The sequence below is a fragment of the Cottoperca gobio genome, chromosome 5, assembly GCF_900634415.1.
Source record: "Cottoperca gobio chromosome 5, fCotGob3.1, whole genome shotgun sequence".
NCBI lineage: Eukaryota > Metazoa > Chordata > Actinopteri > Perciformes > Bovichtidae > Cottoperca > Cottoperca gobio.
Genome location: NC_041359.1, coordinates 17,838,538 through 17,865,974, shown reverse-complemented (window position 1 = coordinate 17,865,974; position 27,437 = coordinate 17,838,538). Strand labels below are relative to the sequence as shown.

General features: G+C 40.5%; 1 protein-coding gene across 1 annotated transcript in view; it reads left to right on the top strand.

Moving 5' to 3' along the window:
* tex264a (testis expressed 264, ER-phagy receptor a) overlaps positions 1–27,437 on the top strand; it is a 58,710-nt gene that overhangs the window by 23,150 nt on the left and 8,123 nt on the right. The window lies entirely within an intron of this gene.

The following is a 27,437-nucleotide window of genomic DNA, read 5'->3' as shown; positions in this document are numbered from 1 at the left end:
ATGTTTCTTTTGAGCCTGCGGTCCACTCTTGTTGCCTCCATGAGAACGGAAATGTCATTGTGCTTTTAATGGGATTAACTGAAGTCCTCAGGGAAACTAGTCCGAGCTGTGTTTGCAGTCTCTAACCAGATGTTTTACATTTGACAAAATATATAAACAACATTATATAAGATTATAAGACAAGAACTTTATTGATCCCCACACGGGATATTTACTTGTTATAGCAGCTCAAAAGTCAAGAAAGGAAAGATGAGACAAGAAAGGAAATTATAAATAAAAATTAAACAAGACAAGAAACAAGACAAAAAATAATAATAATATAAAAATAATATATATATATATATATATTTTTTTATATATATATTTATTTATTTATTTATATATATATATATATATATATATATATATATTTTATTTATTTATTTATTTATTTATTATACCTGAGAATAATCAATATAACTTAGATGGATAGATGTATTCTTCAGGTCAGGTGTTGTTGCAGCAGGGCTACAGTTTTGGAAAACAATCTGCCAGAGGTGCTGTCACAAGGAAGTGACCGCAGGACAGCACCTGATTCTCAGGTAGGCGATTCAATGTACAGGGGTAATTTAAGCCTTTAATGAACTTTGTAGTGAGCCTTCTTTGGCAGCCAGTGGTGGGGAGTCCGTATGCTTCAGAGAGCAGTTTGTCCAATACCTTTTTACTTAGGACTCTTTTCGGGCAGGATCGCTGATTCTCCCAGTATTTTCTTTCTCTCCACCCCCTGCCTACTTGCGTGCGTCAGAAGAAAGAAACAACACAGCGCTGTTTACCGGAGCCATATGGCCTTAATGTGGTGTTATAAAATATGGTGGTTGTATCCCACTTGATGTCATGTACCGGTAGCCTATATTTTTTAAGAATGATTTGAAAATGTAAATGGCGGTTGTCAGGGCATAAAACCAGTGAGCTGTTGATCTTCAAGACTCCCTAGTCTAACAATGGCATATCCGTCAGAGCTGAATTTTTTTGATCTGAATTTGTGCACAGTGAAACCGAACCAGTCTAAATAGAAAACAAACCAAACGTATCAATTTCACTCTTGTGAAGCGCCATAAAACATGTCACAGGCACACGTTGGATTACTGGTCCTGTGTATACCATACATTCTCATATAAAAGCCAGTATTCAAATAAGTCTCAATTAATATCTTGGTTTAGAAAAAAAACTGAATTTAAATAAACAGAAATAATGTTTCCATACTCATTAATTTTAATTTCTTTGCCGTACTCATTGAGTTGTAATTAACAGTAGCTTTACACATCAACATTAGGTCATGGCAGCAAATTAATGGAGCAGAAGAGAACAATATATGGGGATCCCACTGTGACGATGCTGTGTGAATGACAGCATGACTGCAAGCAATAGGGATAAATAAGGCAATATTTTGCAGAAGGGATTGCCGTGGCGCTAACAATGAAAGTGTGGTTGGCTACCACCAGTGAGTAGCAGTAACACTAGCTTAGGTGAGAGGCTCAATGCATCACACGCATAGACGACAACACATTTACATTCACGCCTACAGACAATTTAGAGTTTCCAGTTACCTTAACCTTCATGTCTTGGTACTTTTTGAGAACCCGAGCACCTGGAGAAAACTCCCCAAAACGGATGCGTTTCACTTTGGATTTCACCAACTACTGGAGAAGCTAGTTGCTGAAACTCATTACATTTTCTACAACTATGGAAAGACAGGCTGATGTTGATCACATTGGCCTCATTTCCATGTCTGCCCTTCATGCAAAGCCTGTTAGTAGCTGAACTACCCATCAGCAGCCCGTATTGGTTGCACTGATTGGTTCTGCAGCTAAAACTCAGCTGGCTCAACAATCCACCAGCACAATTTGTATGCCAGTGTTGACAGTTATTGTAGTTCTGCACTTAAACTATCCAATATCTTTCAAAGTAGCAGCACCATTTTGTTTGAATTATTAGTATTTGGTGTAAATGAAGGTAGTTAGTTGTGTTTTTTGCTTTGACAAAACCTTTCTTACAGCTTTAATTCATGTGTACCAACTCCATGTATGTAAATGTACTGTTTGAAAGGTTCTCTTTAAGGCATTCAGAGCATTAATACAGCGACAAACAACTATTTGCTTTGTAAAGATATTGTGGAGTAATGTCTACCAGAGCAGATAATGAAGTCACACTCCCTCTGTGTGTGTGTGTGTGTGTGTGTGTGTGTGTGTGTGTGTGTGTGTTGTAATCCAAGCTTCTCTGTTTTGGCAGTTGGGCCAGCCGGGCATGTTAGTGCATGTGAGTCCCTCGCTGCCGTCGAATAGATACTTCTGGGTCATATCACTCAGTTAGAAACGAAATAAGCAAAACCACATGAAGAGCTGAACTCCCTCAATGCTAAGGAAAGTTATTTCAATTGTTGAGAATCCTGACTTGAATTGTACAGCATTGAGTTTGTCACTGTGCTCATTTTCTATGCGTTATGAATACAGTTCAATAGCCTCGTGTAAGTGCAGATGGATTCTCTTGTTGTCTTCTCCTAAGTCCTTCAGAACTCTCATTCACATATTTCCCTCACCTATTTCCTTGATCTAACGTCCTCCGCTCTGCACTGCGGTCAGACCCACATCGTGGCCCCCTCAGGTAAACACCGTTAGCTATATCGTTGTTTATTACACGGTTAGCTCTGTTAGCACCGTTAGAGCTGTGTGGAGGCAATTCCTTAATCGTAGATACAGTATTCTCTGACTTTCATATTTGGCCCCTTTTTAATGTTTTCAGCCCCTTCTTGAGTCTTTCTGTGGACTGCACACTTACTGCATGTCACATTCTAACTAGCAGCAGCCTGGAGCTTCAGTGGGAACAATCTATGTGTAACAGATGCCTGGTGAGCCATCCCTCATTAAAAGAGATGAGACATCAGTGGTTTGTACTGTGGAGCCTGGAGAAATGCTTCATGGGTGCAAATATTGATTTTGTTTACTCTGTCCCTGTGGGATGGATGTTGTAGATCCATGTGGTTGGATATGTGCTCTGATTAATGATCAAACACTAAAGTCATTTAGATTTTGCTCATTATGTTCATATACATTTAAAAAAAAAAAAGTGCATGTGTTTGTGTTCATTTTAAATATCAATATGTGGGTTAAAATCTAAATGGAAAAATACCTTGTTTAGCACAAACACGGTGCTTATTGTTTGTGTTATTACAAAACAAGGAAGAGACCTTTGGATATTCAGCAGCTCATTTATGCTTTCTCCCATCTTCATTTTTCTGAGCTGCGCTGCTGCAAGATGACAATGTTTACGTGTTTACTACACTGAACTGTGTCTCGGTAATTGCAGTAGGAAAAAAAAACACAAATTTTGGATATATGTAAACAAAACGATCTGTGAAAATAGTTTTGGAAAAAGGGAAACAACAACCCCTAAGCAGTGGTTCTGTGAATTCATATTTATTTTTAAGACATTTAGTGCTTAATTCCGAAAGCAATTAAGAAGGGGTTGGGGTGTAGCTCCTTGTTATTCACTGAACTTGTTTTTTCATCCGACAATGAGCGGCATAGTGGTGTGTTCAATGCCTGTCCCACTGTGGACCTTCTTCTTGCTTCTCACCTGTTTGTGAAACTGCTAAAGGCATGCTTGTGAGATGAACAGTGTTGATTAAGAGACTGTGTCAACATCATCTCCTGCCTTCTCCCTGCTTGCTTTGCTACATCTTAACCAACTCCTAACAAGAAGGCAGCGAGCTCCTGGGAGAGGCAGGAGGCGCATTTGTTTATTGTGGATGTAGTGAACCATGTCCATGAGGACGAGTGTGGATGTGAAAAATGGTTTATGAAAGTGCGTGCATGCAGCGGTGATACTACAAGTGGGCGTCTGCGTGTGTGTGTGTGTGTGTCACTGCTTAGCTGTGTGGAGCTCATGTTTGCCATGTCCCCGAGTGTACAAGAAATAAAACAGGGGCACAGAGATGCTTGGGAGCTTCTTGATTAGATTAGGTAGCAAATTGATTGTAAGCGTGTAGTTGTCTCCATCGGAAAGTGCCACTGATTGTGGAGGCGGGTAAGCGTGCTGTTGCCTAATTTGATCACTCAGCAACTAATGCAATCTGTGTTACGGCAGCTATTGCAGATTGGGATTAATGTGCCAATAGGCTGAGCAGAAATGGAGAGGTGGAGGGAAGTTAGATGGCTTGAGATCACATGCAGCAATGTGATCAATAAAAGTTACAGAAAGGCCGTTGCCCCAGCACTATTCATTCACCCCCTTTGGCTTACTGGGCCATATGTTCTCAGAACACACTTGATAGCTTGACTCCAGTCAAGACAATAAGACGCATGTTCACAAACTAGAAAGCTGTGTCCTGTTATGACAGACATGTGAAGTATACACCATAAAACAGAAGGGAGAACATAACATTTTATAGTTGGGATCTTTCAAATGTTTGACTTGAATCATTACCACTTTTCAAATATGTTTTCAATACATAATGAATCTTTTTGTTTAGAGACTCATGTTGTTTACATCAGATGGCAGTTTTTCTTCTATTTTATTGGTGCATTGCTGCCTTTTTAATATTGCATTAGCCCCTGCCAAATATCTCGCCACATTAGTCGCATGCGGTATGTGTTTGTGTCCGTCTTTGGTCTTAAAGCACACGCAGAAAAAAATAATAATATATAGTTCTCTGCAAAAACACCACAGGGTACCTTTTTCTATATGTAAATCCAGGACTATCTATATTTCTTTATTTGTATGGCCATGTAGTGCTGACATCTCTTCTTTGTTTCCAGTAATCACTTCTGCATCAGAGGCTTATTACATCATAAAGTAAGATGGACATGTTTACATCGATTATGTGGTTGATTCAGATTGACCTCCTATGACATGGGTGAGAGAGAGGAAGAGCTGGTTATCACAGTTCTAATAAGGGCACTGCCTGTCCTCTACCCCCTCCCATGAACTCCTGTCACATTCACTTCTTAACCCAAATGCCACATTAGCATGCCTGAGACCCAGTCCCACAGTGGCATCAAACTGACAGCTCTCATACCTGTGCTGCCTGTAGATCTCCCATTCAGACAGAGCAGCAGCTGCCATCATGGTTTATGCATTTCTTCACTCTTCATGGATCTTTAACAGTATTCAGACAGGCAGTAAATAGCATGCAGTACAAAAATGTGTGCAGTGTAGGAAAGGTCTGTTTGAAGAAAGATCGCTGGTTCTGTTTTGTTCTGCCAGCTGGATTTCAGAAAATGGCGAAGCGCTGTGTATTACATTTAAAAAAAAAAAAATAGACAATGCACAAAGAGGTGTGCTTTTAGGTTATCTCCAACAGGATTGAGAGATATCTGTGCTATCTGAAGGCTTGTGTGTGCGCAGCGTTTGATGCTGAGTACTATTGTAATGTGTCACAATATGTCACAACTGGCAAAGAGGGCCTTTGTTCCTGAGAGGACAATGAAAGGCGTGCTTCATCCTTCACCTTTCACCGCTACCAGCTCCACTATCAAAGCCCAGACATGTCGCGGTCAGCTGCAGTATCATCCAGCTGGAGAACGGGCCTTGGCCATAATGGGTTTAGTGGCTCTATCAAACAGTGTGATACTTTTGTTACCTTTTTTCCCCCCCATTTTTTATTTAAAGAGGTTTAGATCCAGATCCTTATATTCACATCGACTGTGTTTGTTAGAGGCACACACCATATGCCTCCCTCATCCCTGCTATTATAATAATGTGGAGTATAGCAGCATGGTGTCTGGACATTTTCCAGTCTCTGTTGATTGAGAGGCCAGACACCCCTCTGACTTAACAGCCCAAATGACATGCTGTACAGCTACAGGTGGCTGTGCAAATGCTTTCTTTCATTCCGCTTTTCTCCTCACAAGTGAAGCCGACAGCTACTGTTCAGTGCATGCAGTAATGTAACGTTAACTGTGTGCAGGATTTAATTCAGTTTAAAGCTTCCCCGTTACAAACGGTCCTGTCAATGCAAACCTTCAGCTCATCTGTCAAAGCGCTGCGAGATGTATTGGCATCCATGCACTGCAGTTTCTCCACCTTCAACAGTTTCCAGTAAAGTTGAATTCAATGGCTCTAAATGTTTGTTTAACTCATAATTCAGGCAGAAACGGCAAGGCTTGCTTGTAAATACCAATTTGTTAAAGCGTATTGCTGTTGATGCCGTAGTTTGTAGTGCTGTTAGACACGCCTATTATTTGCCAATGACGACTGAGGAACACACTTACCTTAACTTAGTATTTTTTGTGTGTGTTTGCTATATGTATCGATGATTTGTGAGATATTAGATTATATTTTTGTAGCATTCGTGTCAGATGAAGTGAAGTTTCCTGCCTTGAAATCACACTAGTGATAAAGATGATTTCCAGAAAAGCTCACTGGTATTAAGTCTAATATGTCTAAAAGTTGTGCAGCTAATTAAAATGATGTTTTTATTCATATATAAAATGTATAATGAAAGGTCTCACAATGATGAGAAGAGAAACCATAGTCATGAATCCTGAACATTTAGCACAATATTTGCTTTTTTACAGAAAACCTTCACCTGAAAAATGACCATGAAAGACCAACACAGTATCTTTTATTATTGAATATTGCTTATACAGCTGAGATTTATTTGGTTTAACAGCAAATATAATTGAAGTGATGGCTGGAAAAACATCAAGACAGCACTGCATCTGGAATTAGCCCAGGGAGAACATCCAATTAATATGTAAATATGTGCTCAAAAAAAGAAGATACACACTTGTATGTTCCTATAAGTAGCACTCGGCCCTGGCACCGATGTTAAATCATTTAGCTGGGAGAGGGTTGGGCTTTTCATCTGAGGGGCAGATGTGGTATTTTAACATTCAACATGCCACAGGTTATGGATCAGCAGTCTAAGGCTCATCCCTCTCCTCCCCCTCTGCCCTTCACTTTCCTCATAGATCTTCGCTCATCCCTGCAAGCACAGCATGTGTCCTTATTGGCCTGTCTTCCCTTCGCATGCCCCCTCTTGGGCAATTGTGGTGTTCGTCCGCAGGGGCTGGAAAAATTAGGAACAAGAGGAAAGGTTAATGTTGCACAGGAAGGATGTCAAACTGTCAGGCTGAGCCAAACAGCCCTGTAAGGCCAGAGAGAGACGGCTGATTAAAATTGATGTTTTCACATTTTGGTCCACCGCCTATAAAGTAAGTTGAGCTTTCCCACACACATGCACGCACGCACACGCGCAGGCTACATGTACTATTCGTAGGATGGTGATGAAAACAAATGGAAGTGCTTTTCAAGACGTTTGCCAGCAGTAGCCTTTTAGAAACAGGATGAGCGTACGTACTCTGTGAGATAAAGGATCAAGTCTGAATCTGCTCTTGCTGCTCATCATGTAGCTGTAATACAACCCAGGTTACACCATACCGACAACTAGATAAATGCAGAGCCTTACTGACATGCAGCAGTATAATGAGAAATTAATGTAGTGTACAGACTTGCGCCAGGCAGTGGGCATTTTGCAGATGATAAAATGCTTTGGACAAACCTACCCTCCTGACCCGAGGTGTCTCACAAATGCCGACTGAGAGCTTGTTTCTCTGTGTACTGAAGTGAAGACTGCTAACAGGGCGACTCAATTTATTAATGCCATTCAGAAAGCCGTCGCTCAGAGGAATGAGGCAGAGCAGAGCAGGGTGTGAAATACCATAACAATCTTCATGGCACTGAGCAGTTTGCAGGAGCGGGATGGCAGGAGGTGATGGGATGCACCCGAGTGCAATGAAGAGTACCCCATGAGCAGAGGAGTGAAGAGCGCATAGGGCCTTGAAGACCGCTCTCTGTGTGTGTGTGTGTGTGTGTGTGTGTGTGTGTGTGTGTGTGTGTGTGTGTGTGTGTGTGCCAGAGTTCAAGCCTCAGACACACTTTGCAGTAGGACACCAGTGAGCTCCTGCAGATCCGGGGCGATGACGGTGAAGGCAGATCTCAAATGAAGTGGATAACATACCGATACAGCCCCAGAATATGTGTCACGGGTCAACTTGGTAAATAATACAGCTATGACTAAAGGATGGATCGTCTCAAAAGTGTGATTGGCTGCTGTAATCATTCCTCTTGTCCATATCCCGGAGGACATTCCTCCCCAATGTAAGAGATGGGGGACACAATTTACGGTCTTTGTTCTGTGTTAAATTAATTCACTCCAGCCCCCATTTGAACATGGTCTAATCATGCGATTTGTATTCGGATACAATATCTGTATAATGACATCCGATCCACGGGCCTTTGCATTAATGCGTGTCCTCACTATCTCCACACGACCCACATTGTGATCGCATCTCAATGTGCAAATTAGTTAGGCCAACAAACACGCCGTGTCCCAAGTCAAAGAACTGGTGAGGCGTCATTCATTTCTAAATCAAGATTTCAAGGACAGACTTGCTCGCTACTGCTACTACTTGTATGTTTTGCTTGGCTTTCTTAAGCTAACAGGAAGAGGCAGAGTAATGTGACCTTTTGAATTTGCTCTACAGAAAGCATTTACAACAGGCTGAGCTCCGATCGCGGTCCAATGACAATGCGTTCTGCTTACATTTACACCCTGCATTAGCATTCATGTTTCCATGTCCAGAGGTAATTTTGTACCAAGAAGACTACATCGTGATCCAGCTAACCCAGTTTAAGTTGGTTTCAGCTGAACTTCATAATGCATGCTTGCACAATAAAAAGCCTGAGCATTTTGTCTCTATTTCTAGCATTAGTGTCGCGTTGGAGAAACAATTACAGCAGCACAACTCTTCTGACATACATACAGCGATTTCATAGACAGACCTTGAAAATGTGGACCTCTTCTTTTAGATGTGTGTTTATAATTGTACTGTATACCAAGTAAACTGGACCTGAATGTTTATTTAGCTGTTCTAGTCTTTTGATGCGTATTAAGCCAGTGTGTGTGTGTGTTGTCATGTTGCTGAACACACACATAATTCCTACACTATATTATGTAATATGTCTGTTTGTTTCCCACACATATCAGTGCTGTATGAGCCAGAAACTGGTGAAGTGATAATATCAGACATAGAAAGGGGTTGCATTATACAGCGTATGGGTGGGTTCTGCTAATTGGAGAAAATGTTCTATAAATAGTTTTCTTGGAGCCTCAACACATTGAGTGGGAAGTTGAATGTGTTTTTTTTTTTTTATATATATTCCCCATGTTGTAACTTGGCATGCGTGTTGTCTCTCGTCACTTCATCTGATAGTTTTAATCAGGCGATGATCTGCCATGGAGGATGCTCCCTCTTTGCTGTACATTAACATTAGTAGTGACATAATGGCATCACTCTGCCACTGCTGAGAACAGAACAATCTACTGCGCCTTCATTCATCTCCCTCCTGTCACCAGCACAGCCTCAGCCATGAGGAATACTTTCATATGGATCCCCTGTCCCCTGAGACTCCTTGGCAGCTTATTGTTCTCCATATTCTAATGTCTGGGGAACTTTTTCACATTCAGCTGAAAATGAAGATAAATAGTTTCTCTGTTTTATGTGGAGAGCATGCAGCACATTTACATTTTCTCCCTCCCTGATTAATTTCCATATATGCTAATTTTTTTTGTGTTTCTCTACTCGTGGGCAACCGGACGGTATGCTTTCTGTTTACTTTAGTCGATGTAGTAAAGATGTAGAGATTTAAATGAGCACTGAAGTTTCATATGTCACATAAATAGTGTCACTTGGTGATTTAGCATTTTATTTCAGGTGTCTCCCCAGAATTGTTTGGTATGATGGTCCTCTCATTATCAACATATGTTTTATATTTACTGCTAGACATCCATTGGAAGAGGAATGAAGGAGTTAAGAGTTTGATATCATTTCATAACGCTGCGTAAGCGGGGTAATTTTTCCTGGAATTTATTTTTTGTATGGGCTTTTCTGCATTTTTGATCTTATTTTATTTCATTTTTGGCAGCCAGGCTTGTGAATCATCTCTTAAGTGTTTCATCATTTCACTGGTTTAATTAACATAATTTTCATCACTGTCACAAATCCTATTAACGTGATGAAGTTGACTTTGCTTTGACTCAAGGGGCAAACCTTCCTTGTTGAGAGACTGAGGATGAAAAGCCAAACAAATGACATTCTTAAAAATTGGTTTTAATGGATAATCTGGAACTAAATGTATTCTCATGTTTAACAACATCAATAGAGATGTTCTCTTTGCTAAAGGAACAATTTGACTAAGTTCATATTCAGAGAGCAGTTCTTCTGAGCCTGAGCAAATCAACAGACAGGTGTCATTATAATGAACGTAACACTTAGTTCATTGAGTTAAACATGGCCCCTGGCACTTATTTTATCATTGCTGAATGACCAAATGTTTGGAGAATATTGTTGTGATGGCTGGATACGATCAGTTTTACTCTGGGCACTTGTCTTAGTTTGATTTTTGTAAAGTCTAGAAAGTCAAACCGCCTTCTTTGTCGTCCATTGTGATTATTTTTCTCTTTCTTGAATGTTTGTTTGAACTCATTTTGTTAGTGGAAAATGGATTGAATATTGGGATAATCATAAATGCAGAAGTGTTCAGCTATAAAACATTGTATCCTTATAAATCTTTAAAAAAAAAAAACCATGATGACATAATCGCGTTTTTAATGGAAAGGAAAACGCCTCTTACAAATGAGCGGGTAGAAACGTCTGAATAACACAAAGTAGCACTGGTGGCATTTTCTTCTTCTTTTCTCATTTTGCTCTTTTGAGAGAACTCCTGTGCTTCAAAAGACATTTGGCAGCCACTCCACCCCCCCCCCCCACGTCTCTTGCAATCCCTCAGATTATCAAAGTATCCGGTCTCCATGGAAAACAGAGAGGGGGATCTTTGGCAGAGACGGTTGCCCTGGCAACAAGCTCAGTTAAATCAGCTGCCCGGAGCAGAGGTAAAACACGACCGACTAAACCACATAACTGGAAGTTGGCAGACAGCTGACAGGTTGGTGTATCTATCTGTCTCAGCCCAGCGAGACATCCAGGGCGAGAATACTGTAGAAAATCCTCTATCTTAAAATCTGTTTTAAAGGATTGAGATATCTTTGTACCTCTCACTGATAAAGTGTACGATACTGAAGTACAGCGCTGTCTGAACTCTTAAGAGTTTCCCAAAAACAATTATTCTCTTTTCTTAAAGTTTGCCTCTTTTACCTCCTCCGAGAAACCGTATACTGTATATTTCTTTCTACTGGTAACATACACGAGAACTTTTGACATCTGCCGTCAAATGTACTTTATTCAGTGTGTTGTCTTGTCTTGCACATGTACTACTTTTTGTGTTTTGCGAAAGTGTTTCTTCCCGAGCTGCTGTCATTCACGCCATACTGTGTGTGGTGCTGCTGAGCGCTTCAGTTTTCTTCATACTTCTGTGCAGCAGCAGCAGCAGCAGCAGCAGCAGCAGCAGCAGCAGCAGCAGCGTCTTTGACGGATGACTGTCAGGCTGAAGTTAGTACCATATGTTTCGCATGACATTTCCAGCATCTATGTTTCTGTCGGTAGTAGAAAATCATAAAAGAAACAACTGTACTTGTCAAGCAGGTTTTTCTGAAGCCCCATTGCTACAGTAAAACTGACTAATGTTTCAGTATTCTTTATTTGAAAGGCGTGTGTGCACGTCACAGCTCAATACGTTCTGCCAGGCAGAGACATTATTGATTCTCTCTTGTTTGGAGCATAGTCTTGAAGACTAAATAATGCATGTAATTCATGTGGACTGACGGTACCTCTGGTGTTGACCTGAGCAGACTCTCTCAGGGCTGGTGGTGTTTGAACTTGACTGAAATCAACTTTGCTGCTGACATATAAACCTGCCTGGTTTCCTGAGAGACCCTACCATCCAATTAGTAATTTGTTGACTAGTTGGAAACGACCTGAAAGTAAAGGTCCAAGACGAAAATGTCATATAAAATGCAACAGCACGGCACTTAAGTGTCCATCTCATCAGTGTCACTGTGTCTGGGGTTAGTTCTCCTGGGTGATTGTAAGTTAGAAAACTGCCTCTGCATCCGGACATGCTGACTTAGTACTACATTTTAAAGTAATGCAGCATCATGAGTATACAGGACGGTATGAATACAACATTGTAGAAAGAGTTTCCCATTTTTAACTAAATCGGTAAAACTGTTCAGGAACTGTAAGGAAAAAAAAAGGAAACCTTTTTAGCAGCAGAGTACAAAGCAATATCTTTTGATGTGTAGCTTTACTGTCATAAAAGCCAATGGGTATTTAAAAGTAGAAAGCTCAGTGAATTTCAAGACAGACAGGCAGCGGAAAGGTTTTGGAACTTAAAGTTTTACCTCCAGGGACAGCACCATTATATGTACCTATCACAAGTGGAGTGACAGTAGCTGGGGAGACTGAATGACGGACTGAAATAGTGATGAAAGCAGTGAAGTAGTCATGCTAATGGAGGATTTATTTAGCCTCTGACACATGGTTTTTCTGATGAGGAATTTCTTAGCTATTTACAAAGTAATTTAGACTCGGTGAGGTGTGGCCACGTTGAATGGAATGGGCTTTACGAAGACAGAGGGGTCCTCTGGAGCAAGGTGATGTGCTCTTTAGAGAAAAGAGTTTGAAAAGTACAGGAGGGTGTGAGGTTCTTTGCCATTTGCATGTTTTTATATTTTAAACAAAAAAACCTAAAACATTATCAAAGTGTTCTGTTCCTTTCCACAGACGGATTCAAAATAATGTCTAATGTTTCTCTAGTTTCTAGTCTGCATCAAATAAACAAATGAAATGTCAAAATGGATCACACCGATCACAGGAAGTTATTAACTAGCTTATTATAACTATTTTGACTGATGCTTGTACCTACAGTGTTAAGTATCTTCAGCGGTTCTGTGCCCTGGAGCTTTACTCAACGTTTAAGCCCATGTGGACCTAACATACATGACTAAATGTGTGTACGTCATTGTGTGTTAGAAATCATGTTCAACCCCCGTCTGTATTATATCACCTTGTAATTCCAGCATGATGCAGCTCAATGCAATACAAAAAGTCAAATTTCATTTATATCGCCCGATATCCCAAATTCCAAGACGCTTGATTTCCGATATGGAAAAACGTAGTTTGTCATTTTCAGCTGGATATTTTTGGAGGTAGAATGTACCAAAGGGAAGAAAGATGTACTCTCGAGATGTGGATTTAAACGCTGCCAGTCTCGCATCTGTACTATGTGAATCAGCCTAATGAAGGATCTAACAACATGAGATATCCCATCCCCCCCCCCCCGATTTTATATTGCTGTTCCTAGACTCATCACCAGCCCACTGGTCGACCGGCCCACCAGGAAAACTCCCACTCCTCCAGATGGCCTGTCTGCCTCCGATTGCCAATATCCAAGCAAGCGTTATTCTGAACAACTAAAGCAGTAGCATAAAAAGGCACGCAATTTCCACCATCGTTTAGGCGTTAACATTGAAACAACTAAAACAAATAATCATAACCATACCATAGAAAACTAAAAGCACAAAAGTACAGATTTTGTTTCTTGAGAAAATGTAATAACTGAAGAAGAAGCAGCCGTGCCTCTTCCACAGAGTGAAAGCATTGGAGCAAAAATAAGTGTTTATTGCACTTCTTCTCAGCTCTCCGTGGGAGTTCTGTGGGGTTCAGTTGCTCAAACAACAGCAAACATCATTTTACAGAAGTTTCTCAGGTTTCTACAGGATGTCTTAAAGCTAGGGTTGGTTAGGGTTATTGTAAGTATGATGCACAGGCAGAGCGCGGGCAGGTGGACAGGCAGACGCTCAATCGTTTCATTAAACGGGCTTATTACAGATGCAAGATTTTCTTTTTTTGTCACAGCATCTGATTATTTAGCGGATTTATTAATTGCTGTCAGGATGTAAACAAATATATAAGGATGATGTTTTTGACGAAGCCAACCCTAGCTTTAGTGCCTTCATCATGAAGAGATGATTTGAATCCGTGTTTGAGTTTATCCTTGCACAAACCTTTACAACTGAGTTGGTTGACTGGGATGTTTTTTGAATCTAATATTTGTCCTATAATGTAATAGTGCTTTCTTCTAATTGGGCAATATCTACAGCATATCATATCACTGCAAACTATCGCTTAACTAAACCCAAGAGTCACTTTCTCTGTTATTTTCTCAAAGCTTTTTTAACCGTTAACTTATGTCTCTGTACATTTGTTCTTTCTGTGTTCTTCACATTCCTGCTCCAAATTTGGTTTCTCTTTCACTGCGCCTGTAAATCACAGTCATTAGAGCAGTATCAGGCTGAGAGCAGCACAGAGGGGGCATTCAGATAGCAACTCTGTCAGCAGAAGGCACTGTTAATTGTTACCATTAGGCTGCCGTTGTGCCATACTGACAGAGCTCTAATAGAGGGTGGTTGGCCTATGGTTTAAACATGGCTCGTGCCCCGTAGACAGCAGCAGGGCTATAACATCTTTACCCCGGATCCAACTGCTTCTGTCTTGGAACTGACACCGGATCATCCCTCCCTGTGTTTTTCCCTGTGTCTTCAGGGATGGAGACGTGAAGCTAAAACAAATTGTTGTCTTTGGTACCTCTTAAAAACATGCCATTAGTCCCAGTTTCCTGTTTTTCTCTCTCTGCTCCACTCACACTGATTGTGGCCGTGGAAGTGAAGCTTGTTTTCTTTCTTGAACAATGCTCTGCTGTGCAGTTTATCGGGGTTAATTGAAAGACTCAAACAGAATTAAACTCCTATTAGCCACAGTACCGTGCAATAATTAGATATTGGCAATACTATAGCTTTGAGCACTATGTGTTGTGATGGTTGTCACATTGGTTAATATTCATGACATAAGCATGTGCAGCAGGAACTTATCAGCAGAATGTTTTAGGTTAGCATTCAGACTTCAGCCTCTTGTTTCAAGCCACTGGGTTCCTCATGAACGGCCAAACATGCAGAGCAGAGTTTACTTAAAACGAGTTGTTGCCAAACATCTCTGGGATTTTAGATTGTAATCTGTTTTTCTTGTGATTTTGTCATTTCTTTCTGCTTCACGTCTCCTCTGGACCAAAGACTGTATATAACAAGTGGACGTAGTCGTACAGTTTTGGAACCTGGAGTTTGCTGTTTTGGCTAACTTGGTTTTTTGCCTATTGCCATCTTGGCACAACCAGTGGAGTCGCCCCCTGCTGGATATTAGAGCACTTCTGAATTGGCTACATTTTTCAGACCCAGAGGTTGCCGGCTGCTCTGGACAAAGGATGTATGTTTTAGGATCAAGTCATACCCATGATGAAGTTGACCTTTTTTTAGCTTTTAGTGACATATCTCAACTATCGAATGGCTTGCCATTGAATTTGGTACATTCATGTTCCCTCCCAGGATGAATTGTAACTTTGGTCATCCCTTGATTGGTTATTTTGCGCCATCAATACTTTTCTTTATGAATATTTTAATTTTACTTCTTGGCTTAAAGACAGGAACATGGTTTCCATACACTGTGTACACTCTGCGAATCAGAACTTTTCTATTTCAACTTACAACATTACAAATGTTCAAGGCTGTGTGGATATATTTGATGATCAACGTGACCTGGCAGGACTTGTGAGATGCTTTAGATTTAGTTCTCCATCCCAGTCCTTAATTCAGCTCTATAGGTGTTGTAGTTAAGGAGATGCCACGTTGAGCTCCAAGACAGGAAAGGGATTTTGAGGTCTTAGCGTTCTGCTCTGGGGCTTTTCAATCACCCACATGTCCAGCAATTGGATGGAGGGAAAGAATTGTAAAAACGGGAAGACAGGGACTTTACTGTCTCAGAAGAAGAGCTGAGACTTGTGACAATTAGTTCTACCAGTTACCAGTCTGTGTGGCAGGGCTTGTGTGTGTGTGTGTGTGTGTGTGTGTGTGTGTGTGTGTGTGTGTGTGTGTGTGTGTGTGTGTGTGCACCATGGCCACATGTGTGCTTTGAGCTGGTGCATGCCTTCTTCCTGTGTGAATGCCACGGATGGGTAGCCATGGTTTATTCATAGAGAGGTGGTATAATGCCTCATGGCTTATTTCTAAGACTACAAGGACAATAGATGAAGTGAAACCTGGTCAAAAGAATTCTGTTTATCTTCACTGATTATGAATTGTGATGTTTGGAAGGAAATGTTTTCATCCCCAATTAAGTCTTTTCTCTTCTGTGCAGGTCTTTTCTTTAACTCACAGTTTTGAACACGTCCTAATAATGAAATGACAGACAACTCATTACTGCTACATTAATCATATCTCCTATCTTCGGACACAATACTTTTCATCCTGCTGCTGCCTTTTATAACTTTTAATTATGTCTCGAGACTCTGGGCAAGATGCACCTATAGAAATTGATTGGCTGCACATGTCTCTCCAAGGCTGCCACAGGGACATAGCCACAATCCTAATGTTCTGCCCCGGGTCTTTTGGTTTTTTTTAAAGATTCGTTATACTGTTGAAACTTAACAAAATGCCGCCTCTGCAGAATTTCGCCCTCTTCACTTGACAGGTCAGAAAAGATTCACTAATAATTTCTTGGTCCCACTAAATGCCACCAGGTATGATGGTGCAAACAAACTGCAGCGGCGTGTCGAGGACTTATCATGTGGAATATATTACTGCTCTGTTCATGAGAAGCCTGCCGGAGAAAAGAATAGATGGTCCAGTTTCACACAATCACGCAGCCACTGTCCACATCCCCTCCTCCTAATTGTATCTCATTAGAATAGAGATGTGAATATCTCTAACATTAGACTCCCAGATTAAGATCTCAATTAGAGGAGGGAATCTGTCTGCCTGTTTAAAATTAATCACTATTCATATTCATGTATTTCCATATCCCCCTTCATGCAGTGGTTCACTGAATTTTGAAGCTTTAATGGCCAGGACTAATTGACTGCAAACCTCTCCAATGGTTTTCTTAATGGCCACGTGTTTTCTGTTGAATCCCATTTTAGAGAGAAATCTCACAGCTGCTGTAAAAAGGCACTGTTTGCTTTTTTAGTGTGTGTTTACTTTAGGACTTAAAGGCACATTAAGTTTCCTCCTCAAAGGATGCATTTAGAGCTCTGGAGGAACTCGGCGTGTTTAAATGCACTCAAGGAACTGGTTATTGTTGGTTTTTTTCTGTAGCAATCTGATGTCCTAAACATCATGTAAATGAGAACCCAAGTTTCTGTAAACTTAGCAGGAGATTAAAAGAAACCCGGTTAGCTCAGCCTGGTTTTTTTATTGCTTAACCAGGATACAGACTGCTTTTTTAAAAAGTGGGTATTACAGAAAAACAAACTTCAGACAGGGAAAGTATTACTCTGATGGCACTGTTGTGAAATGAAAAGAAAGCTCATAGCGGTGCTTTGCTCGCTGTTCCAACAGCTGAATTAAGTATAAAGAAAAGTCACTTTTCACAGCCGAATGACTAGTATACTAATTAAATAAAATGTACAAATGATCCAACAAAGAAGAAAACAAACTTCTCAGGTTGCAGCATCATATATCATTGATACTAAATATCCAAGTCTTGTTTTAACAACTCGCATTGACGCCGTTGCTGTGTGAGTCTGTACTGTACTTACCAGGTTACCATGTTCCCCATGTCCATGTTGCAGCGTGTATCAGCACTAAACACAAACTATCGCCAATGCTGATGGGAAAATCATTCGTTTTGCATGTCATGAACTAAAGTATTAACATTTTAACCTGATGATAGCACTAGATGTAAAGATGAAGTGATCGCTAAAGCTATTACTGGCACTCAAAAACCACAAATGTCAACCTCATGGTGGCATTACAGGAGAAGTCATGGGAGCACCAAAGTCAAAGTGATCAGCATATGTCTTCAGGAGCATGAGCCATTTTTCTTTTCCTAATACTTCCTCAAGAGATGTTGAGATATTTGACCTGCTGGTGGCGCCGGATGAAAAGTCCCTTTGCTTCATTCTCTCAGCAACGTGTATGTTTGTACCAAATTTCACGGCAATCCATCCGTGTAGTTGTCAAGGCGTTTCACAAAGAAATGAAAAGGTCAACCTCATGATGGCGCTACATGAAAAGTCGAGGGATGATTTTAATCTCCTGAAGAACATGAATATCTCTACGACCGACCGACTGTCACTGCCATCCATAGAGCCATTAAGCCATGCAGATAGCACGGCTAACGATCGGATTAGTGACCTCATTCACTTTTTGATTTCCTGCCTTTACATGATTTCTCCAATTTCTCCTAGTAACCTGGTTCCTTGTGTGCGTGTGAACGTAGTATTTGAGTCCACTCTAAGAGTATTACTTGCTCAGCAGTGATTTGTGAGCCATATAGAGTGTGTAGTGGAACAGAGCGTCCACATTATATTTCCTAGTTTTGCTGTTAATTTACGAACAAAATCTACCAGGTGATGGAAAAAGACAAAAGGAAAGTGTGGGGAGGGGGTTTCTAATCAGCAGTTGAGAGACCAACTACTCTTATTGCCTCTCACCTCTCACCAGATCAATCGTGGAAGACCTCAGGAGACTCCAGCAGCTGCTGACAGAGTCGCTATACTTGAAGCTCATCAAGTGTTTCTGCTTATTGATTGCACGGGTGCATGGAGAGGTAGCAACAAATCCATCGCCCTGCCTTCCGCTCCTCCGGCTCCACCGCTTTCATAGCAATGCCATTCTCAGTTCTTAGAGCTCCGCTACCTCCACCCACAGCCACCTCTGCACACTTCCACCAGGGCAAGCAAGCAAGATGGAGGAGGCCTGGGCCTGCTGAGACGGATGCAGAAAATAGCCCCACTGCGGGCAGAATGAAAATACACTGTTCTGGAAAAGTCTATGACCATAAGGGACAGTCTGAATTGGACACCTCTACTGAGGTGTGAAGTAGAGTTTTTGTCTCTTTGCACAGATAGGAAGGGGAAGAGGAGGTTATGGTAGGTGTGGGGATGGTGGACTATGTGGCTGTAATAGTACAGTGGAAGCAAATAGACTAGAGGAGAGAGAGGACTCAGGGGACTGACACCAATTGTCACCACGCGCCGCCTGGCTTTTGTATTAATTTTCCTTTTCGTGTGCCTGGGGACCAGGGTGAGAAATTATTCACCTATAAATAGATGTGTGTGTGAATGTGTCACACACACACATGTGTCTTTGTACGTGTATGGATGAGTGTGTTTTCTGTACTCGACTCACTGTGATAAGGTGTGTTGCAGCCATAGCTGGGGGGGCCTGGGTCTTTCTCCATCTTTCCGTAGGGGTCCATCCATGCTAGTTGGAGGCTGTCACTGTGAATACAGGGCTGAATTAAGGTTCTTTCTTCCTCTCATTATTCACCTCCGCTCCTCCAACATATCTCACATCTCTCCCCTGAGGGGGAGGTGTGCTGTCACTGATTCTTTCTTCTACTGGCAAGACGACCCATTTTTACGTCGTAGGATCAGTAGTTTCTTTGAATGATAGTCAGGGATGTTTAGAGGAGGAATCTATCCTTGGAGGGTCTCTTAGGTCTTATCAACCTTTTGATGCTGAGTTGTAAGTTCATTTTTGCGTGTGCATATTTTCTCATCTCCTTCTTCTTCAAGTGATCATTTCCTAACATTAGGAATTACTTCAAACAGTACAGACGCAGCATGAACAATCAAACCTGTGAGCATCCGCACAGAAACTCATTGGTTATCTTGTGGCTACGTAGTATCTGGTCAGCCAACATGAACTATTACTGGAGGTTCGAGAAAACAGATCAACACAGACTCTGTGATATGGGTGTATTTTATGTATGCTTGCCACTTAAAATGATGTTTTAAATATTTATTTTTTATATCTTTTTTTGTACTCTTCTAATACAATGGTTTGCTCTTCGTTTGTAAAATATGCTGCTCTGATACCAGCAGACCTATCCCTGTTTGCGATTAGTCATATTCTGCAAACACTCCACTTTTATGTGAACATGCTCATGGTTAGATTGGGGGGGGGGGGGGAACCTGGGTTGATTTACCGAGTTGATAACCACCTTGTTGTGATTGCGGTTGTTAGGGTTTGTGACGCCACATAACAAAAAGATATCCTGGGTATGTTGAACTTGCTTCGTGGTACAATGAACCAGTGTATGTCTTCGCAGTTTAATGGGAAGTGGAGATCCTATTTTCTAAGTCATTTGGAAGCAAAACAAACGTGTTGAAACTCCACTTACTATTCTTCAATCAAATCTTCAGTTGTCTGCGAAGCATTGTAAAATGTATTGCATTGGTTTAGGATGTATTTCACCATTCTTTCCACTGAAAAGTAATGGGAATAACCTTTTTTTATTGTAGTTTCCTGATCAATATGTGACCCCTGACCTTGACATGGATGAAGAGTAGACTCTGCTGACTTTGCTTTAGACGGTGAGGTTGATTGAAGGATGAGTTTTAGTGGAAATGGGGAAATAATATGTGGACATGTCTTACATTCTTTCTAGTTGTCGCTCTTTTTCAGGTACAGTATATTGTAATTGGTAGTAGTGGTTCTCTGCCTGGCTCATGGACACTGACATGACACAACTATTGATGGACGTTGTGATGATGAAATCTGTGACCTCGATCCACCATCCCACTCTGCCCCCTTGTCTCTGAATGAAGATGCTGCCTTAGATCTTCCTATTCTCTCATATATATCCTCCATTGTTGATGTCCACTGAATCCCAGGGGTTGTGATGAAGTGTTGTAATTTGCCTTTTTGTTGCCTACACGTTTCTTCTGCCTGACTTTCTATCTAAGTTAGTGATTTTCTGAATTAATAGACGTTTCCCGGGATTTCTTCCGACGTTCCTGGACGACTCCACAGGACCTTCAGTGTCCAGCTGAGTGTTATTATATATAGTATTGAACCTAATGGGAGTGAAAGTAATGGCAGGGTGGTGTTTTTGAAACAAATTAGCATTAGCCTTTGATTTAACAGTCTCTTCTCTCTGAGAATTACACTAAAATCTGATACCCGTTAAATGCAATATGTTGCAGGATATATTATGAAAGTGACACGATGGACTCGAGGAGAAGAGTCCAGGTTACACAGCCAGTAGCACATCCACCCGTCGGCATTCCCTGTTTCTGTTTTATCCATCCCTCAGAGAATCACTACAGTGCATCTCTGAAAACACAGAAATGAGCAAGGTGAAAATGTCCCTTTTGTCTGGGTCGATCTCCAGTCAGACCTCTTGATAGTTGCTGTTGTTTGCTCCCAGACTTTGTGAAACTTCTGGCCTCCTGAGAGTGAGGTTCTTTATCATAGTCTCCTGTCACTTCTTCTCTTAATGTCAGCCAGATGAGCCACTGTGTTGAAAACAAACAGGGGAGAGAGATGAGACGAAAAAGAACGAAGCTAATGCACAGATCTCTGAAAATGGCTGCTTGATGTCCTTTCAAGCCACATTTAGAAGTGTTATTCATCAGACCTGAGAGCACAGATTCAATACATACCATGTATGAAAGGCTGAAATACTACATACAGTCTTCTGCTGTCCTTTTAATGACCCAGTTACTCCGTGGCTATGTTTATATTTCAGGGTTTGTTAAGTGAAGCAGTAAATCAAGCTCCAGGGGTGTTGTTATCTAGGTTTACTTTCTTCTTATTGGTATTTCTATTTGAGCAGCTGCCAGAGAGGTCAAGGACACTATAAAGCCCCATGAGACCCTCCCCTATATCTGTCTGTTGCTGCGTCCCTCAACTCACCTTCCACACACACACACACACACACACACACACACACACACACACACACACACACACACACACACACACACACACACACACACACACACACACACACACACACTGATCCTAATTAACTTCTTCTGATCTTCCTCTTAAATACATTTGGCTGGTTTCATTTGTTTGCATTGGAGAAAGGTTGTTTGAGTTGTGTCACCTGAAGAGACTTGTGAAGATGATGAGGCAATCATACTATTCCTGTGAGGCCACTTGGTGAGTAATGGTAGTAAAAATGTGATACGTTTATTGATTTAGTTGGAAAAACCCGCTTGTAACGTCCAGTGAAGGTAAAAGGTCAACGGAGTCGTACCCTGTGGGGGGCAAGAGATGCAGTGTCTTTGTCCTTTGATCCATTATGTGACGGTCTCACGGCTACTTATGTCTCTCTTTCCACATTTACTTGCTTGATTAAGTTCACACCTCTGTCTCACACTCTCTTTCCGAGATGCCAGACATCAAAGATGTGTTTCTCAGGCATGATATTAGCTATCATAATGGAAACGATTCCTTAGATTGATGCGAACCTTCCTGTAAATGCTCATCGATTTGCAAAATGGCTTCATACAGTTGGCAAACAAAAGATGTCCTAGCATCGACAAACTGTAGCAACATATCTGTCAGATTGAAGAAGAACACTAAAGAGTTGAATGTTATTTCAAGTGGTGCTCAGTCGTGGTTTTACCACCAAGGATCACAAACTAAACTTTACACTCTCTGATTTTTAATTACAATACTTTCCCACACCGAGCGGCTGTATCCACGTGCAGTAGTGAAACCCGGTGGTGTGATTGTTGGTTGGAATTAAAACCTTTTTAGTGCTTGATTGCACATAATTAAAGTAATATTAAATTAAAGTTGAGTAATATTCTCTTGAAATAAGAGGCAGTGTAATTTGCATGAGAAAATAAAATAAAGGATCATTTTGTATAATAATAAGATCACTTATTCTCCACCAATTTTAATGCAACATGTTTAATAGACAAAACACTTCAGTGCTGCAAGGTTATTAATTATAAAGAGCGAGATTGCATAAGATAGAGCGATGGTCCAGGACTGAAAGTGACCCATATTGTAACTATGAGGTTAAAAACAGGTCTGTTGAATATATTGGTTTAATGGTGCTGATACCAACTGGTTGTTCACTTGCTGGTTCTTTGTCCAAGATGATGGATCTGTGATTTGAGAATAAGTGAGTCTGCTCTGAGGTGGCAGGGAGGACCACCTGTTTTTGGAGGGTTCAGTCTCATCTGCCTACGTATTCTGCAGGAAAGCACATTTCAAACCCAGCAGGGTCTAGACGCAGGTTAAGTGTTGACTCCATGACATGAATAGATGGCACCCAATCAGACTGCAGATGTGGAGGCTTCGACCAGAAAAGGGCACAGGGAGAGAATGGAACATCTTGCTTGTTGTACAATCAACAAATTCAAGCCAGGAGTGGGTTTTGATTATGACGGGTTAAACCATCTGCTATTTCTTTATTAATTTCCCAGGTGAGAGGAAATATGGATTAGTGGTCAGAGCAATTGACCTCCCAAAGATGAGACCTGCTTTGATGTGCTTATCATTGTTTAATAAGAGATATTTGTGGTGTTTTTCTTTCTGTTTAGCTGTCACATAAGAGGGTGAATAGCAGAATAAAATATATAGATTTTCAGACCCATGTGTATAACATGTACAGTATTTTCGAAAAGAGCTTAGTTTATGCTCTATTTCATGGAAGCTTAGAGCAACCTATGACAGTGGCATACATATAAACAGTAATAATAATAAACTGTCTCTCTGTTTATCAATTCTTCTAAAACGATCATAGACTGTATATAAGAAGTGGACATAGTCCCCCTGACGTCACCCATTAGTTTGTGGACTATCGTTTTGAGTTTGGCGTTTTAGCCGTCGACATCTTGTTTTCCTGGAGCCAGAAGCAACACGAGAGACTAAAGTACAAAAGGAACGCTGGAAAATATTTTTTTAGGCGACCAAAATGTTAAAATGAACTGTCATGAACTGAAAAGGGTTTAAGTTCTGAGACAGCACCCACACTGGACAACACCGTGGTAGTAACCTGTCAATCAACAAGTAGCCCCGCCCCAAAGCATACGTTACATTACAGTTCATTTAGCTGACGCTATTTTATTGTCTGTATTTCTCTAAATGTTACCATAATAAATAAATAAATATAAAAGAACATCTTGCTGTCTTGAAGAAGACTTGAAACTAGCGATTGAGACCATAAACTCATCAAGGACATGTTAACTGAGGTTATTAATCGAGTGAGAAGTAGTCTTTTTTTCATCGACTTCTATACAATCAGAGGATTCAACCCCTGCTGGACATTAGAGAGAATGCAATTGAGGGAAATAGAGTCATCAATGGGGACTAGAGAATGAAAATGTTCAGAGGTAAATTATAATAATTTAATTCATTGTAGCCTTTGAAAAGTACTTGTATCATTTAATGAATGATTCTTTGAGTTGTGCCTGTGTATATTTAATGAATGCCCTTTCTCAAATTAAATAATTTGGAGAAAAATGAATGCCCCAAATTAATTGATAACATTTACTTAAATGTTCAAAAGAAAGGAAATAATTCAAATGTTCCTTTCTAATTCAGCCTTGTAATTTATAATAAATTCTGGCTGATACAGAAAAAAGGCTAATCCTAATTAAAGTTGTAATATTATTTGATTTGATTTGAAAATATTGTGTGGCAGTTTGCTTCATATGCAAAGGGTTGCTGTACACTTTTGCAACAGTGAAACTGTTTCCAGAGGCATATGGAGTTGTGCCAAGTATGACGCTCTATGTTGAAGCAACCTCCTCATGTTAACAACAGAGAGGAGTGATAAGGAAGAACCTTAATATTCACAAGTGGAGTCACAGAGTTCTTTGAAATACATCAAACACTCGGGATATCAAAAGAAAGTGGAACTGAAATAAATATTATAATCACTGATAAACATTGGAAAATACTTGCAGGGAGGCACACCTTCTAATAAACACCTCAGTTTGGATAGAGTTTGCTTGGAAGGTGAGAAAGATGTTAAAAATCTCCTTGATATCACAAAATACCTCAACAGCTCTTGTCAGCGCCCATGCCGGCAGGACTGTGACTCTAAAGCTGTTGGCATAGATGTGTTCCTAGCACAGGTTTTAGATAAGCATACACATCAAACATGTTTATTCAAAGTGACGCAAAAATCATAGCCTCCTTAGGAAAGAAAAGATCAATATCAAATGAATAAGTCATATGCAATACATACAATAAGACTTGAGTACACACCACTGATATAGAAATATAAAGACCGAACATTTCCCCATAACTAGGCATTATATTGTAGTTCCTAAAAAATAAATACATATATATATATATATATATATATATATATATATATATATATATATATATATATATATATATATATATATATATATATAAACAATAATTTGACAGAACAGGACCAGAAATATACATTTGATCAAAAACTATGAAAGTAGGGTCAAGTCTAATTAAACCTCAAATGCTATTTCACTGAACATATTGTAAAGTATGTGGTGTTCACTGGATGGCCTGCTTTTCATCACAAGCCACAGTAATGTCAAAGGAGCACTAATTAGCTACGGCTACAACAACATATTTGGTTGAGTTGGTAGAAATATTTGTCATTTCCTGTGCTGAAGGCAACAATCCACACATGCAGCAGAGTGAGGACTCACTCTGTCATGGAGCGCTGAGAATATTTAGGGTTTCACTTCTACGGATCTACAGATGAAGAGATTTCATGGTGAGTTCCTTCTCCCTGGTCAGTGGTGTGTTAATCAGTAAAATCACCTGATGTAGTCTCTGGCAGGAAGCCTGCAGCCCCTGCTGACTCCAGGTTTAATGGAGAGAATATGATAGTGATAAAGAAGTACTGTTTTAACAAGGTAAATGTTACTGTTGGCAATGCACACATATTTTTGGTGCACATCTTTCTCACATGCTGTTTTCCTTCTCTCATCTGTGACAGTATCCCATGGAGGTGTGTGTGCGTGTGTGTGTGTGTGAGAACTGCCTTTGTCTAGAATTCTCTGCTCATTATCGGAGCAGGTTCAAGGAGATGGGTACTCATTTGCATAGGCAGCCCTGGGGCTGCAGCCCCCGTGTGTAGGAGCCAGGTGATTCATACCAGCTCCTACAGTCTTATTTTGAAGAGGATTAGATTAAAACCAATCAATCAGCCTAGATCACCCTGACCCAAAGGAAAAGGAGTCAGGTGACTGGTGTGAGACCATCCAACATGTTTTCTTGTCCAGAAAAGCCATATCTGTCGCACAACCATGGCAACGTTACAAATCTCTACATTCACTTTCCATTTAGAGACTTGGAGACGGGCCCTTTTATGTCATTCTGAGAACGTTCACGCAGCGAGGGGCAGATCAGTGCGAGCGTAAAGATTCCAACAAAGCCAGTTATATTGTTTTGTGGGGTGTGATCTATCTGTTACTGTGTCCATGACCCCAAGACATCACGAACAAAGAGAACAAAAAAAGACATTTATCCAGTAGAATAAAAGAAATGAAAAGTTAAACCGTCAGTCTTGCCACTTAGCAAAAGGCATTAGAGTAAGAACAGTGTCTATTAAAGACGGTGGAGATTTTGAGAATTGGCTTCTTTAAAGAAAGGTACTTTACTTAAGTGTACATTTAACTACTTCACTTTTTGTGCACTGTTATGGATTAAACTACCATAAAGTATATAAAGTAGATAGAATTGGCTCAACCTTGAATGCGTCCGTGATAATCATCAAATCATTTGTTATATCATAATAACATTCTTGAGGTAATTTTCTGCACAGTGTACTAAATGTAGTTATGTTTTGCTGTTTATGCTTAATACTAACATTTGGAGTATTTTTATTTTGTGTTATTGCTTTTATTTAAGTATTGGATCTGAACATGTATCCACTGTGTAGCGAATAAAGGGGTTTGTTGATTGTTGTTATCTTGGTAATGTGATGGAAATGATTTACATACAGTATGATGTGTTGAAGAGTTTGGATAGACATGGACCGGCACTAATGAAAGGAAATGTATGATAAAATATCATTTCTTATCCACAGGAGAAGCAACGTTGTGTTGTGAATGTGCTAAACGTGGCCAAAATGTTCTAAAATTGGAGCGTAAAAGCTGTAAAGCTGTGCAAACTGTTTATCAATGAGATAGTGTAGAACTTGCACTGCTAAAGTTCTACTCACTTTGCGACCAATCACAGCGCAGCCTCCTCCTCCTCCTCCTCCTCCTCCTCCTCCTGCTGCACTCTGACAGAGCGCTCACGTCTCTGCAGTCCTTTGAGAACTATATGAAAGCATAAACCAAACTTATGCAACGCTCAAGTCTTCTTGAGAGAACATAGTTTAATAAGCTCTCCACTTTCTACACACACCACTGGAGGGTGCAAATGTAGACATTTAGATGTGGACGGTAATGGCACTTTAATGCACTCGCATGCACATATTCATATTCATGTGTGTCGGCAAAGGGAAGACATTTAAAAGCTACATATCTTCGACATTCTCTGCCCGCCTAAGACCATCGCAGTTATCTACGAGTGTTGAGTGTGAAGCAGTTGATGGAGATTGGCAGAACCTTACACACTGTCAGTCTGATCTGCTCTCATAACTGAACGCTGGTCGCAGTTTATAATTATTGACATGCTCGTTTTTCTT